Source organism: Tympanuchus pallidicinctus, unplaced genomic scaffold (genome assembly GCF_026119805.1).
Source record: "Tympanuchus pallidicinctus isolate F22 unplaced genomic scaffold, pur_lepc_1.0 scaffold16, whole genome shotgun sequence".
In the NCBI taxonomy this organism is placed as follows: domain Eukaryota; kingdom Metazoa; phylum Chordata; class Aves; order Galliformes; family Phasianidae; genus Tympanuchus; species Tympanuchus pallidicinctus.
This window is the reverse complement of record NW_026294679.1, coordinates 27,368,334-27,380,689: the sequence shown is the minus strand read 5'-3', so window position 1 is coordinate 27,380,689 and position 12,356 is coordinate 27,368,334.

Here is a 12,356-nt window from a genome sequence, read left to right as displayed (position 1 = left end):
TCCTGTGTAATGCAGACGCAGCATTACCTCAGCTACCAAAATACACAAAGCCAGGAGCCTCAAGCACCAACTGTCCCCGTCCCTTCTGTTCTCTTGCTCCTAAGTAATGCAAACTTAACCCCTACATTCAGCATATTAAATAAAAAAAAATGCAACTTTGCATAAACCCTAGCTAATAGAAACCCATATTCTCAGCACATATGCTGACACACTCTTAGCCAAACACACCTAATGTGTGAAAGCACATCGTTTTTGTAGCAGTACCCAACCAAACCCAAAGTTTGCTGCAGGCACCTGCTATCAGCACACTTCTCTGTCCACAGACTGACTTCTGAATTTCCCAGAAAAATACAAGTAGAAATCAACCAGTACCAGACCTAGCAAAGGGGAAAATGCCCCCACTTCCTTATTCTCCTTCCCTCCTCATACCCATTCCTCTGCATTTTGCCTTATGAAGTCCCTGGAGGTGTTCAAGGTGAGTTTTGATGGGGACCTGGGCAGCCTGGCCTAGTATTAAATGTGGAAGTTGGTGGCTTTACACATGGCAGGGGGGTTGGAACTTGATGATCCTTGGGGTCCCTTCCAACCCAAGCTTTTCTATGATTCTATGATGTGGTATTATCCACTATGCTGCATTTTGTTCTCAATTTTCTTTCATGCAGGCCATGCTTTATCACAAAGGAAAGGACTCATTTATTCAAAGCTTCACACAGCACAGAAAGCAGAATTCTAAACCCAAACCTTCCAGACTTACATGCTGGTATCAGTTCTGCATCTTTAGATTTAAACAAGCACCCACATTTCATTTTAAAGGGGGATTCTGATTTTTATGTTTTAATAGTGCCATCGTAACACATTACAAAACCTTCTTAAATGTTGTTATTACTATGTTATTATATTATATATATAATATTATATAATTTTACAATATATGATATATAGTATTATATAATTTTACAATATATGATATATAATATTATATATTATGTTGTTATTACTATGTTTCACTACAAAAGGAAAAAGGAAAGACTTTCTCACAGATTCGTAGCTGAATTGCTACAGCAAAAGCAGCTTATAAAATGTACACCTTCAAGTTCTGGCTTGTGGCACTGTTGACTTGGCTTCTGTTCAGCTCTGTTGCCATGGCAAAAGTGCACAAACTGAAAAAACTAAACCTTATTCTGCTCTTTCAGTACATAATATGCAAGGTTAGAATATGATATTAATGCTAAAGAGCTAATGATTACTACAAAAAAAAGAAAAAGCATAGAAAAATTAATGTATTTTAAACATTTTTGTATAAGTTGTGACATGTTAAAAAAGTCTCTATATTAAAAATATCTATGATATTTTATTCTAAAAGTCTCAGATACAACAACTGAGTTGAGAAAAGAAGAGCATCTTTCGCAGAAAACAAGAGAAGACATGAGAGAGGCCCACGAAGCCAGACGTAATTTCACTTACACAAACTGAAAGGGAGGCACTTGCTCCCATATTAGCCTGGAGTATAGCAGTATTTCAGCTGTGCTGCTCGGAAGATACCATCACCTTTCTTCCCATTATAAGTCTGTGCAGTGCAGCCAAGACAAACTGCATCCATCAGGCTGTTCCTCTGTAATTAACTTATCGCAGCACAGTTGCTAAGTATCATCTTCATCAGCAGTTTCACCCCAAGCATGTCCCAGGTAGAAGTTAACTCCTAGCAGAAGAGAATTCTTTGTAGCCAACACTTTCCTCCAGGCTCATATTGCAAAAGTTCACGGGTGTATTACCATTAAGAGATGTCTCCATGGCACCTAATACACAATGGCACAGCTTCCTGAAAACCCATACATCATCTGTTTGATATTTAGTTTTGAGCAGCTTTTCCAATGCAAATTTGCAAATACTCGTATTGCCTGCTGTCTGTTCTGTCTGCCAGGAGCAGCAAAATATTTTGAGGTGGCCCAAAGCATATGCATATTATAGGTATACATTTATATAACACCTACACAAACATCTTGGCATCTAAGCATATGAGCAAGGATCCATCCAATCTTAGAAATAAAGTCATAGATGCTGTTAAGAACAACACACACAGTATTATAATTCCTTCAGATATTAATTCAATCCTATGAAATAAGCCAAAACAAAGCAGTTAATGTTGCAATTAAAAGTAACTGGGATAGATTCTTAACACAAATTTAGTCAATTTTGTAATCAGGTACATAGAAAGCAATAAACACAAATGATAAACACACAAAATTATAAACCGAGTAAAGGAACTTCCTTTCTAGGGTGCTACAAAAATGAATTACTCCATCAGCACACCAAATCAGTGGTTTAAGTACAGATGGAAAGTCCGTCTTCCTTAGTAGAGGGAGTATCACTTAAATATAATACAGATTTTTAGCCCTCTCACCTCTCCACAAGGTCCAGTGCTGCTCTCTGGAAATGCTTCAATTTAAAGTTTTCTTGCCTATGATCCAAGGTTTTCCTAATCATCTGGAGTGAATCAACAGGGCACACATGTGAGGACCCTGCTTTCACATTAGGGCACATTCACTACCACCATTACACCCAGGTGCAGCGAGGACATGGCCAAACCTGTAGTAAGCAGGGTTCATATTCACACTGCTATCTCAGCATGCTCCAGATCTGGGTTTTTTAGCACTTGGAGTATCAGTCAATTACCTTGCTTTGCAACAGAAGATGCTAGCCGATTTAGCCACCCCAATGGGCATTTAATCTCTTTGTTTCATGGTTCACATGCTATTCCACAGTCCAGACAGTTTCCCCCAAAGCCCATTTAGTATCAGTGTCCCAGTGCAAGGTGTGAAGGGACAGCCAGTTCTGGCACACAGCAGCAGTGTCAATGTGACTGCTTGGAACAAAGTGTGTCACATTTCCTTTTGTTCAAAGTCCCTCTGTTATTTTCTGTCAAGACACTGGGGTGGAAGAGAGGACTATGCAAGCATGGTGCTGCTATTGCCTTGTCCTCCTGTCAGGCAGATGTTGTACAGGAGCTAGCAGGCAGCAACAGCTAGGCTTTCCTCCAGCACCAGAAAAGCAGGGTTTTGAACATGCTCTGGGAAAGTGAAGAACAGGGCCCTCTCCCTTTGTGTTTGTGAAGGAAAAGGCTCAGAAGACAGCTGCAAGAGAAACAGTTGTGTAGATTACAGCCCAACACCATTTCAGCTCCCTCCTGCCCTTCTTGCCATCCTGGCCTGCACACAAAGCCACAGCCACAGGGACCTCTCTCATGCTCTGCCCATGGGCTGAACAGGGGGCTGATGTCACTTTTCCAGCAGCACAGCCTTCCCCAGAACAGCAAGAAAGGAGACCCCATCATCACTACCTCCTGGTGTCCAGCCAGCTGAGCAGCATCCCATCACCACTGATATGCTCCACCTGGGCCCATAGCTACAGCTGTCTGAGAGGCCCTAAACCTGCCTGGATACCTCCAGCATTGCCACCTTATGAAATGACCAATTTCAAGCTCTTGCTCTTGCTCCTGCAGGCAGCGCCCAGGCTGGTAGTACCATACCCCCAGGCAGCACATGTCCTGCCTGCAGCTGACAGTCATTCTATGCCTCACCTCCAAGCACAATTGTGAAATGATGACTGAGATGGGAATGACTACAGCTCTGCAACCACTAGTAGCAGTGAGAGGGTTCACTCACAGTCTGCGTCAATGCCCTGTCCAGATGAACTGCAGAGATACAGTACTGGCTGCAAGAACAGATGGCCCTGGAGCAGGACAAACAAGTACAGCTCATGGATGTTTATCTTCAAGAAAAGAAACCACACAAAAAGACTGATTAAAAAAAGACAACAAAATGTGTTGGTCCTGCAATACCCCATGGTGTGACTACTCTTCTCTGTCACAGCAATGTGGCTGTCCAGTGCTTATCTCTGACAGGTTACAGTGGTATTTTGTTGCACTGAATCTCCTTTGGGATGGAAAAAAGCACAAAGCAGTCAGAGCCAGCAGCTCCCCAGCTAACTGTGCCTGCAGGCTGGTAGCTATCTGTTGTCCACAGAGCAACAAAAACCTGAGCCAAAAACCCCTAACCCGCTGTTCTCTGCCACACAGAGCATTTCTAACCCCTCATCTCTATTTCACAGAATGTGTCATAGCTGACACATTGCTCCCCCCTGCTTCAGCTGAACATTTAAACTCTAAGCACATACCTTTTAAAGCAACAAATTCCCTGCCTGAGCAGCAAGCACAAGTTTTTTCTATTGGATCATCACAGCAGTAGCAGTGCAAACAAGGCAGTAGTGACTATAATCAGCCACTTGCTCTCTACTGTGTCCTTAACTGCAATTGTCCAATAATTTGTTTTCAAAACCTGCCTGCTGAGTCCAAAACCAGAATGCAGCAAGTGAAGTTTATGTAAAACTGAGATATTTCAGCTCTCCAGACAGCCTGCAGCAGCTAGAGGGCACACGAGGCATGCTGCAGAGGTGGTCCTGCAACCCTCACTGCAGACACAGCAAGGAAACCTAAGGCCTGAACAGTTTTCCTTTCATACAAAGCAACACAGTTCAAAAGGATGATTTCTCATTCCGATGTTGTATGAAGAACAGAAGGCCACACACATGCCAAATGAAACATATTTCAGCTCAAACCCTTGTTCTGATTAAAATGAATTCCTGTAAGACTTCTGTTGTCTGAGTACAATGCACAGTGCTCTAAGCAGACACCCTTACTTCAAGGGCTGCATCTAAATTAAAACCAAAATTTTCGGTCTCCTATCACCCTACTGACCTGGAGAAGGCTACTGAGAAAAGATAGTGCCCTGGCTTGGGTGGTGCAAGGAGGCTGGGGGAGCACTAGGGGTTGCTTTCGTACTTTTTTCACTTGGAAATGACCTCCAGCTTCAGAAGGGCTGCTTCTGAGGCCTGCTGATGTCTTGAAAAGAGAGGAAGAATATAAAACAATAAACATGGAAAGAAAATATAAAAGCTTCATTTTCTTCTTTAGAAATTTTTTTTTTTTTTTAAAGTAGAAGCATTAGAAACAACAGTATCCCTGTGGGAGAGGGCAGAGATTGCTGCTGTGGTAAATAGTCTGTCAGCAGCAGTAAAAACAAAAAAACAACAGCAGCAAGAAAAATAATTAACTGGAACTTTATGGTTCAGTTAGAGTTTTCCTTCAAAACTGCAATCAGCCTGTTCTGAAGGTCCAGTAAGCTCAGTTTCAGGAGTCTCATGGCATGCAGTCAGATTGGAAGAAAAAGCCCTTCTTGGTGGGCAAGAGCCATCACAGCCAGAGCACATGCCCTGCAGAGAGGCCATGGTGGGGTTGCAGCATGGGTAGCCACTTGCCCTGCCCTGGACCAGGTCCAGCTGGAGAGACTGTAGTGGCTCTGGGTTAGAAGAAAACACCACAGAATGCAGCCCTGCTGATCCCAGATGAAGAGTCACTTGCAAACCACAGATGCTAGATGCTCAAGATCAGAGGAGAATCGTAGGGTTCAAAAATAAACCAAGTTTGATCTAAAGCAAAGAAATTCAATCCAACTGCAACTGTTAGCCAGCCCTTCCATGACACGATCTTTATTAGCTAGTGAAAGCTTCACAGCAGCTTTTTTCAAGGATACATGGAAATACAATGCCAATGAAAAGGCAGCACTCATTTAAAGCACTGTCCACACCAAAATGCTGTGTTTTAGTCATACTGCTTGTCTTCTGGTATCTAACTCATGTCATCTTAAAACAGAACTTATGATTCCCTGGTATGTATTGTTGCCTTGTCGTATTTAGGTCTTTTACATTGTTTTTCACAAGGATAACTGCAGTGAAGAAGAACCATTTCTCTGAGTGAGAAGGTCAGAGAACAGCCTAAATGCAAATTAACCAACTCTTGAAAACAGCACAAAATTTGTTCCATCTGTACTAAATAATCCAGACCCTCTGTGACTGCTCTGGTGGAGATGCCAAATTATGCTGTTGCTACAGGAAGATTATGAACTGCGTGGCATCCAGAACAGGGGATATTACAATTCCACATAATCAACATCCAAGTCATTTCAGCTGCTATAACAATCTTTTCATTTCCATATCCCAAAACAAATGCCAGGTGAAAAAGCCCACTGGGCAACATCTCAGAGAATCTCACAGTTAAAGGTGCTGCTTTTTTTTGCAGTTGCCAGCAGGCCAATCAGTGCATGTACCCAAACAGTATCCTGCAGCTGTGAGACCCATGATAACACTGCCTCTTGCCCATCCCAGTGCAGGGCCTTAGGGCAGTGCAGTGCAAAAAGGGCCAGGCAGATCATGTGAGAGCTGAGGGAAGCAGGGAAGGCACAGCAAGATGAGACAGCGTAAGAAGCTGATGGTGTAAAGCAAGGCATACAGGACTCCAGCAAATTGCTCTGCTGTACTCAGAACGATTTTGAAAAGCACAGTTTGTTTTGGGTGGGGAGCTTCAAGAAAAGTCTCTTGCATAAGCAGGGATGCAATTGCCCTGACTTTGTAATCCATATAGCTTTCTAAAAATAGGATAAAACACCATGACAGGCACACAAACCCATGCCAGCACCCATCAGAGCATGCTGACCTCTTACAGCTGACAGCTTCAGAAAGTAAGACGGGAAACACTGAAAGGCCCCCCCGATTTGTCTGAACAGAAGGAAAACACAGACAGAATTCTGTTGCCCATTCCCTGGTTCAAAATCTTTAAAACTGTCCAGTTCAGGAATGTATTCTCTTTTCTTTCTATGGAAACAGCATGATCCCTTGCTAAATTCACTATGATGCAACAGTTGCAACATCTGGGGCTTGACAACTCTTTCGTACTTACCCCATATAAAAGTATCCTTGAATTATCACAGAAAACATTCAGGGTCAGATACATACAGAGAAGTTTCCATCAGATGAACCCATCTTATTGGCCCCCAAAGTGGGTTTCATTGACACCACAGATACACAGCAGTCATCTATTTTGTTCCAATTAATCTTGAACCACTTGAAACTGAAAAATGAGTAAGTTATAAAAAATCTTGTATTTTAAAGGGAATTAGATGGAACTGGTGGTGAAACTACTGGATCTTTCATGAGGGACAGTCAGTACTGAAGTGCAGAAGGAGAAAAATGCACACATTAGATAACTACTGACTAGAAATGAGGCATGAAAAAAATGGTATTTCTATACTTTAATCACTACTGCATAAATATACAATACTTTTCTCCGTAATTTAGCTGCTAAAAGCCATAGTACAGACTTAAAAGAATGGTTGCCACACATCCCCCATCACAATATTTTGACTGCCTGCTCACCAAACTCAATTGTCAGATGTTGCTGTCCTGACAAGAAAGCAGCTCTCCCCTGTTGCATTGCTTTTCATCTACTTGTAGAAACAGCATACAGGCCACAATCCCTCCTACCAGGCAAGCTTAACAGCTGCCTTAACAGCAATGTCCCCCACCCCCCAACCCAATTTTATTTCTGCTCACAGCTGATGAGGTAGGATCTCATCTCCTTGGGATGTGGATGCCTGGGGGACAAAGGCAGGTACATCTCCTGGCCAGACATGTGCAAGGAAACTGCCTCCTTTTCCATCAGCCAGGCACATACCAGTCCAGTGTTGTGCCTGAGCAAATATCTCCTGAGTCACGGCAAGGCTATTATTTATTACTGTAGACGCAGCACTACATTAACCCACCTGGCAAGTTTGCAGTTGCTTTCCTCTATCTGCACCCATCTCTGGCAGTGAATGTGTTAGTGCCCTGCAGTGGCTCAGCAGAACCTGTTTCCAGGCAGCTGAATTACAGGCATGTGGAGAACTGTCCAACAAAACAGCAGGAGGCACATGTTAGGAATGCTTGATCACTTACCCTAGCTCCCCCGCACCCCCTTCCCCTGTTTAAACTCATGCATGTTTTCTTTCAAAGGCTTTAGAAAATCATAAGCTTTAGAAAATGGCATACTGGCTTGGCACCTTTTGCAGAACTACAAGCACCATGTGGCAGGTCAATTGCTGACAGTGCTCTTCTCCGCTTGGGGAGAAATGGTATGAAGGTGAGCTGAAGCCTGCCTCTCCCTGCTTCCTGATTTCAATTTCATTTTCTCTAATCTCCATCTGGCACTCAAATCTCTTAAATTTCTTAATGCTGTTCCAGGGAAAGCAAGTCAGTATTCAAAATTCAGCATTGCTTCATTATCAAAGGCACTGTCTTGCTCTTGCTGCTAAAGAGCACAAGCATCAGGAAAAACAGCTGTGGGTATGGAGGAAGAAAAGCTCTTTTCAAGACTTACGAGTTATTTAAAACTCTTTTAAGACATATCACAAAGTTCAAAATGCATATGAATAAGGCTGATAACTGAGCTCTACATTCAGGGAATTAACTGAGTGAAAGTAAATCCCAAACTTTGACACAGATGGTAAATTTGAGAGGAAAAGTATTTCCAAAATAGCTGGGGTTAATATTTCTTACCAGTAGAGGTTCTGTGCAGTAAAAATTGAGCATAGATGCAAAGGCTTTTCTGCAACTAGACATCTATCACTGCTCCTTATCATACTTCATATGTCAGTATATACAGCATCTCTTACTGGAAAAGACACGAAGAAATACTCAGTGGGAAAGAAAACCATTCTCTCTCCACAGACAAATATTCAACCTGCTTCTTGGTGCAGTCCACATACACAAAAAAGAAGTTTCGGGAACAGGGGCTTGGTATGAAGGATTGTATTTGTAAAAGAGAACCTTTTCTTCTTTCCAGACAGATTTCTCTGCCATTTGCTAACGGTTGCCTCATTTTTCTCTGCTCCAAATTTCCTAAGCTGTCTTTTTCACTTCAAAGTGAATGTTAGCTTACAGCACTAGAAGTCAGTATTTCTAGCATTACAATTGCACCAGAGTACAGAAAACATCTCAAAAAGATTTGGCCTCTGCTGCAGCTATAGGTATTTTCCTGCAGTTAAGGGCACCTGGATTTTCTGCTAAGGCACTACAGCAATATTTGAATGAAGCTGACTGAAAGCAATTACTGAACATGCATTCAAATGTAATCAGGAAATGATAACTTAGGAGAATGTTCTTTCATTTTGGCTGATCCCAGGTTTTCTTCTCCAAGAAACAAGAGCCTGAAAAACAAAACTTGAAGCAAAACAAAATACTCATAATTATGGCTTGTTCCCTATCTGTTCATTTTCATATCATATTTGAATGCTGGACTAGCTTTAGCTAAAGCTGTTAAGGACCAGCCCATTTCCTGCCACCCCAGTCATCCTCCCAAGAAGAAACATCTGCAACATCTAGCCTGACCAACCCACGAGGCTCCATCTAGAACCTGGTCACCACTTCCTGATGATTTTCCATGGCTGATAAGAAACCTGACTCCCACCTACAGCTCTATACAGCTCATGGACTATGGACATCTATTTAAAATAATAATCTCTGGCATAATATACTGCCATTTTACATAAATGATAGTTCCAGCACAAGAAATCTTTGAGAAGCTTTGAAGAAATCTTTGAGAAGCTGCAAAGAAATAAAACACAGTTAGTCCTTGCCTGCTCTCTGCATCTAGCTTGAACAACATCTGAAGTGGGAACTGAAAAAAAAAACAACAAAAAAACAACAGCAGGAATAACAGTAAGAGGAGACTTCAGCATCTTCCTGCACTATAAACACTGTCCAAACACATGTGGAAGCTAGGCAGAGGCAGGTTTCTGTCTATATTTTTCCAGTAGCATATTGATACCTTTGGTCTTTACTGATTCAGTATCATTTCAAATGAATTCACTTGAGCATTAACTCTGTCTTCTGCACCCTAGTGATACTTGTTCTTGAGCAAAATTAGAACTCAGAAAAGGTGGAAGACCCTCTAAAATGACATCTTCCCTTTATGAAACTCACATGGCAGCAGCAACTTCACTAGCTCTCCCCATTCCAGGCAAGATGAAGACCCTGTTTTCAGTAATTGAATCCGTCATATTCAAATTAAAGCCTTCAGTTTCTGAAGCAACAAGGTACACAGTGTGTTCAGTGAGAATTCCCTCTTCCCCATCTCTCTCTCCCCATTTTCAGTAGCCACCATACTGCCCAGTGACTATTTAGGTCTATTTTCTACAATAACAGTGCCTATGGAGACACCAGACAGTCATGCCTAGTCTTGTAAATTTTTTGTCCCTTATCCTGTGACAATACCTTCATGTGATCCTGTTTCATTTGGAGCAAATATTAAATAATACAAGTTTTGTTGTTTTTTTTTTTTTTTTAATGAACACTTGCCCTCATACATGGTATTTATTGTAATTCAGAACATATCAGATGATTTCAGTTACTCTGATTTGCAAGGACAGCTAAGTAACTAAAAGTGGAGAGACAGCCACTGTAACCCAGGGACATTTTAACCAAACAGCAAAGTAAGTTAATTCCTACAGAAGGCAGCATGGCCCAATGCAACTTGATATGCATGTCATGTTACCAAATTTTAAAGTCATAATCACAAAAAAAAAAAAAGCACAAAATCCAGATATGATCTCTAAATATAGAGTTGGTCTGAACATTGGCCATTTACAAAACAGGTGGGTAGGCATTCGTCTTGTTACTCAGCAACATCCCTAAGTCGTTGCTGTTAACCACAGAAAATGTTTACTTTTCAATGTGAACAATGACACCAACAAAAGTGGGAAGAGTTTAGTCAGGTGATTTTCAGCTTGTAATGAGAGAAACAGGGGAAAAAAAAAAAAAAGCAACACATTAATTTGAATTATAAGAAAACATCTTGGTAAGTTTAACTATGACAAAGTAAAGCTCAGCTTGGAGTCTGAGACAGCCGGGCATGATGTAGGCTGCATGACCATAACAGTTTCCAAAGAAATTACTCCAAGCTCAGTCCAATCCTCATGCTGGCATGCCGTTGATTACCAAGCAGGCAGTTACGCATGAACCCATGCTTTAAAAACAACTAGCTAATCTCAGCTATAAAAAGAAGCATTTCCAAGGGGGTTTCTGGATGGGTTCACAATGCAACACCTGTGAAAATGCACTGAAGAGGCATAACAGCTCAGCAAGAAAAGTATGCCAAGGATGCTTCCTTGAAGACTGGAGCCATAAATATTAAGTCTTATGCTCCAAGCATACTGTTTTCCTGCCTCTCACCTTATGCTAGTTCACATACAGGTCATATACGACATGGGAGATCCAAATGAAAAGATTTGTGTTCAGACTCTGGAGCCAAGTCATTTGTCCCACCTTTACTCGTCATGTTCAAGACCTCCATTCCTTCATTAAATAAGTCTTGAACATCTGCAGGCAGAGAAATTGTGAGGTCTGCATTCGTACCAGTCATACTTGGTTTTAGTTCTGTAGCAGAGAGTCTTCTGGATAGCAGTCTCACAAGCCTTTAACTTGGGTCTTTAGCATAATTCCTTTAGTCTACAGCAAAACTTCAATAAAACAGTCCTTTGAATTTAAAGAATTCTATTTTGTACTAGACAGAAGCTTTTGCCTGTCCCTTTGAGATATCGATCCAATTTCTGTATAATTTATGCTTTGCCAGTTTTAATCTGGTCATCATCATACTCAGCCCAACATATTCATCAAACTTGCCCTTAAAAAGAGCATTTTTTGAAACATCTTTCTATAAAAAATACTGCAATGTCAGTATAATACTACACACCATCTCAGCCAATTTTCACAGCACGTCATCTGTAGCCCTTACTCAGTACATTGTTCAATGGCAGTACGCAGTGCTGCAATCCAGTATCAGCATGATGAAAACAAATTAACAGCTACCAAAGGAATGCAATTAATTTTTTTGCAGCTAACCATAAAAACTATCAATTAAGCAAGGCACATAATAGACTATAAATCTAACAGAACTTAGTCGTTTCATTTGTATTGGGTTTTGGTAACTGTAGTACGTTTTCTTAAGATCTGCAAATAAGGACATAAATGTTCTGTTCATGACTGACGCCGTATTAATTTAGGTAATAAGCAATTAATTTATTTTAGAATGAAGAATAATTATCTAAGCATTGAAATTTTTCTGTCCCACATCTGTCTGGCAACAATGGTAAGATTCAGGGAGATGCAGAATTTAATTCTACATGGCAGAACTGTATATTTCCCTACCTCTAACAGCCTGTCAAGACTAATGACCAAATAATCAAACAAAGGAGGCAAAGATAAACATGTTGTACCCATCCTGCAACCTTCAAAAACAAACAAAAAAACAGCAACAAAAAACACACCCCATTTGAGCCTATTGTTCAATGTAAATGAAATCTTCCAGTCAGAAGTAAATACTTTCAGACAGAACACAAGCATCCCTGAAAATCATTTCCTGAAATGAACCTACCTCTCCCCCAGTCAAAACTAGAGAAGTAAAAGCGAAAGCTGAAACACTAAGTCCTTGC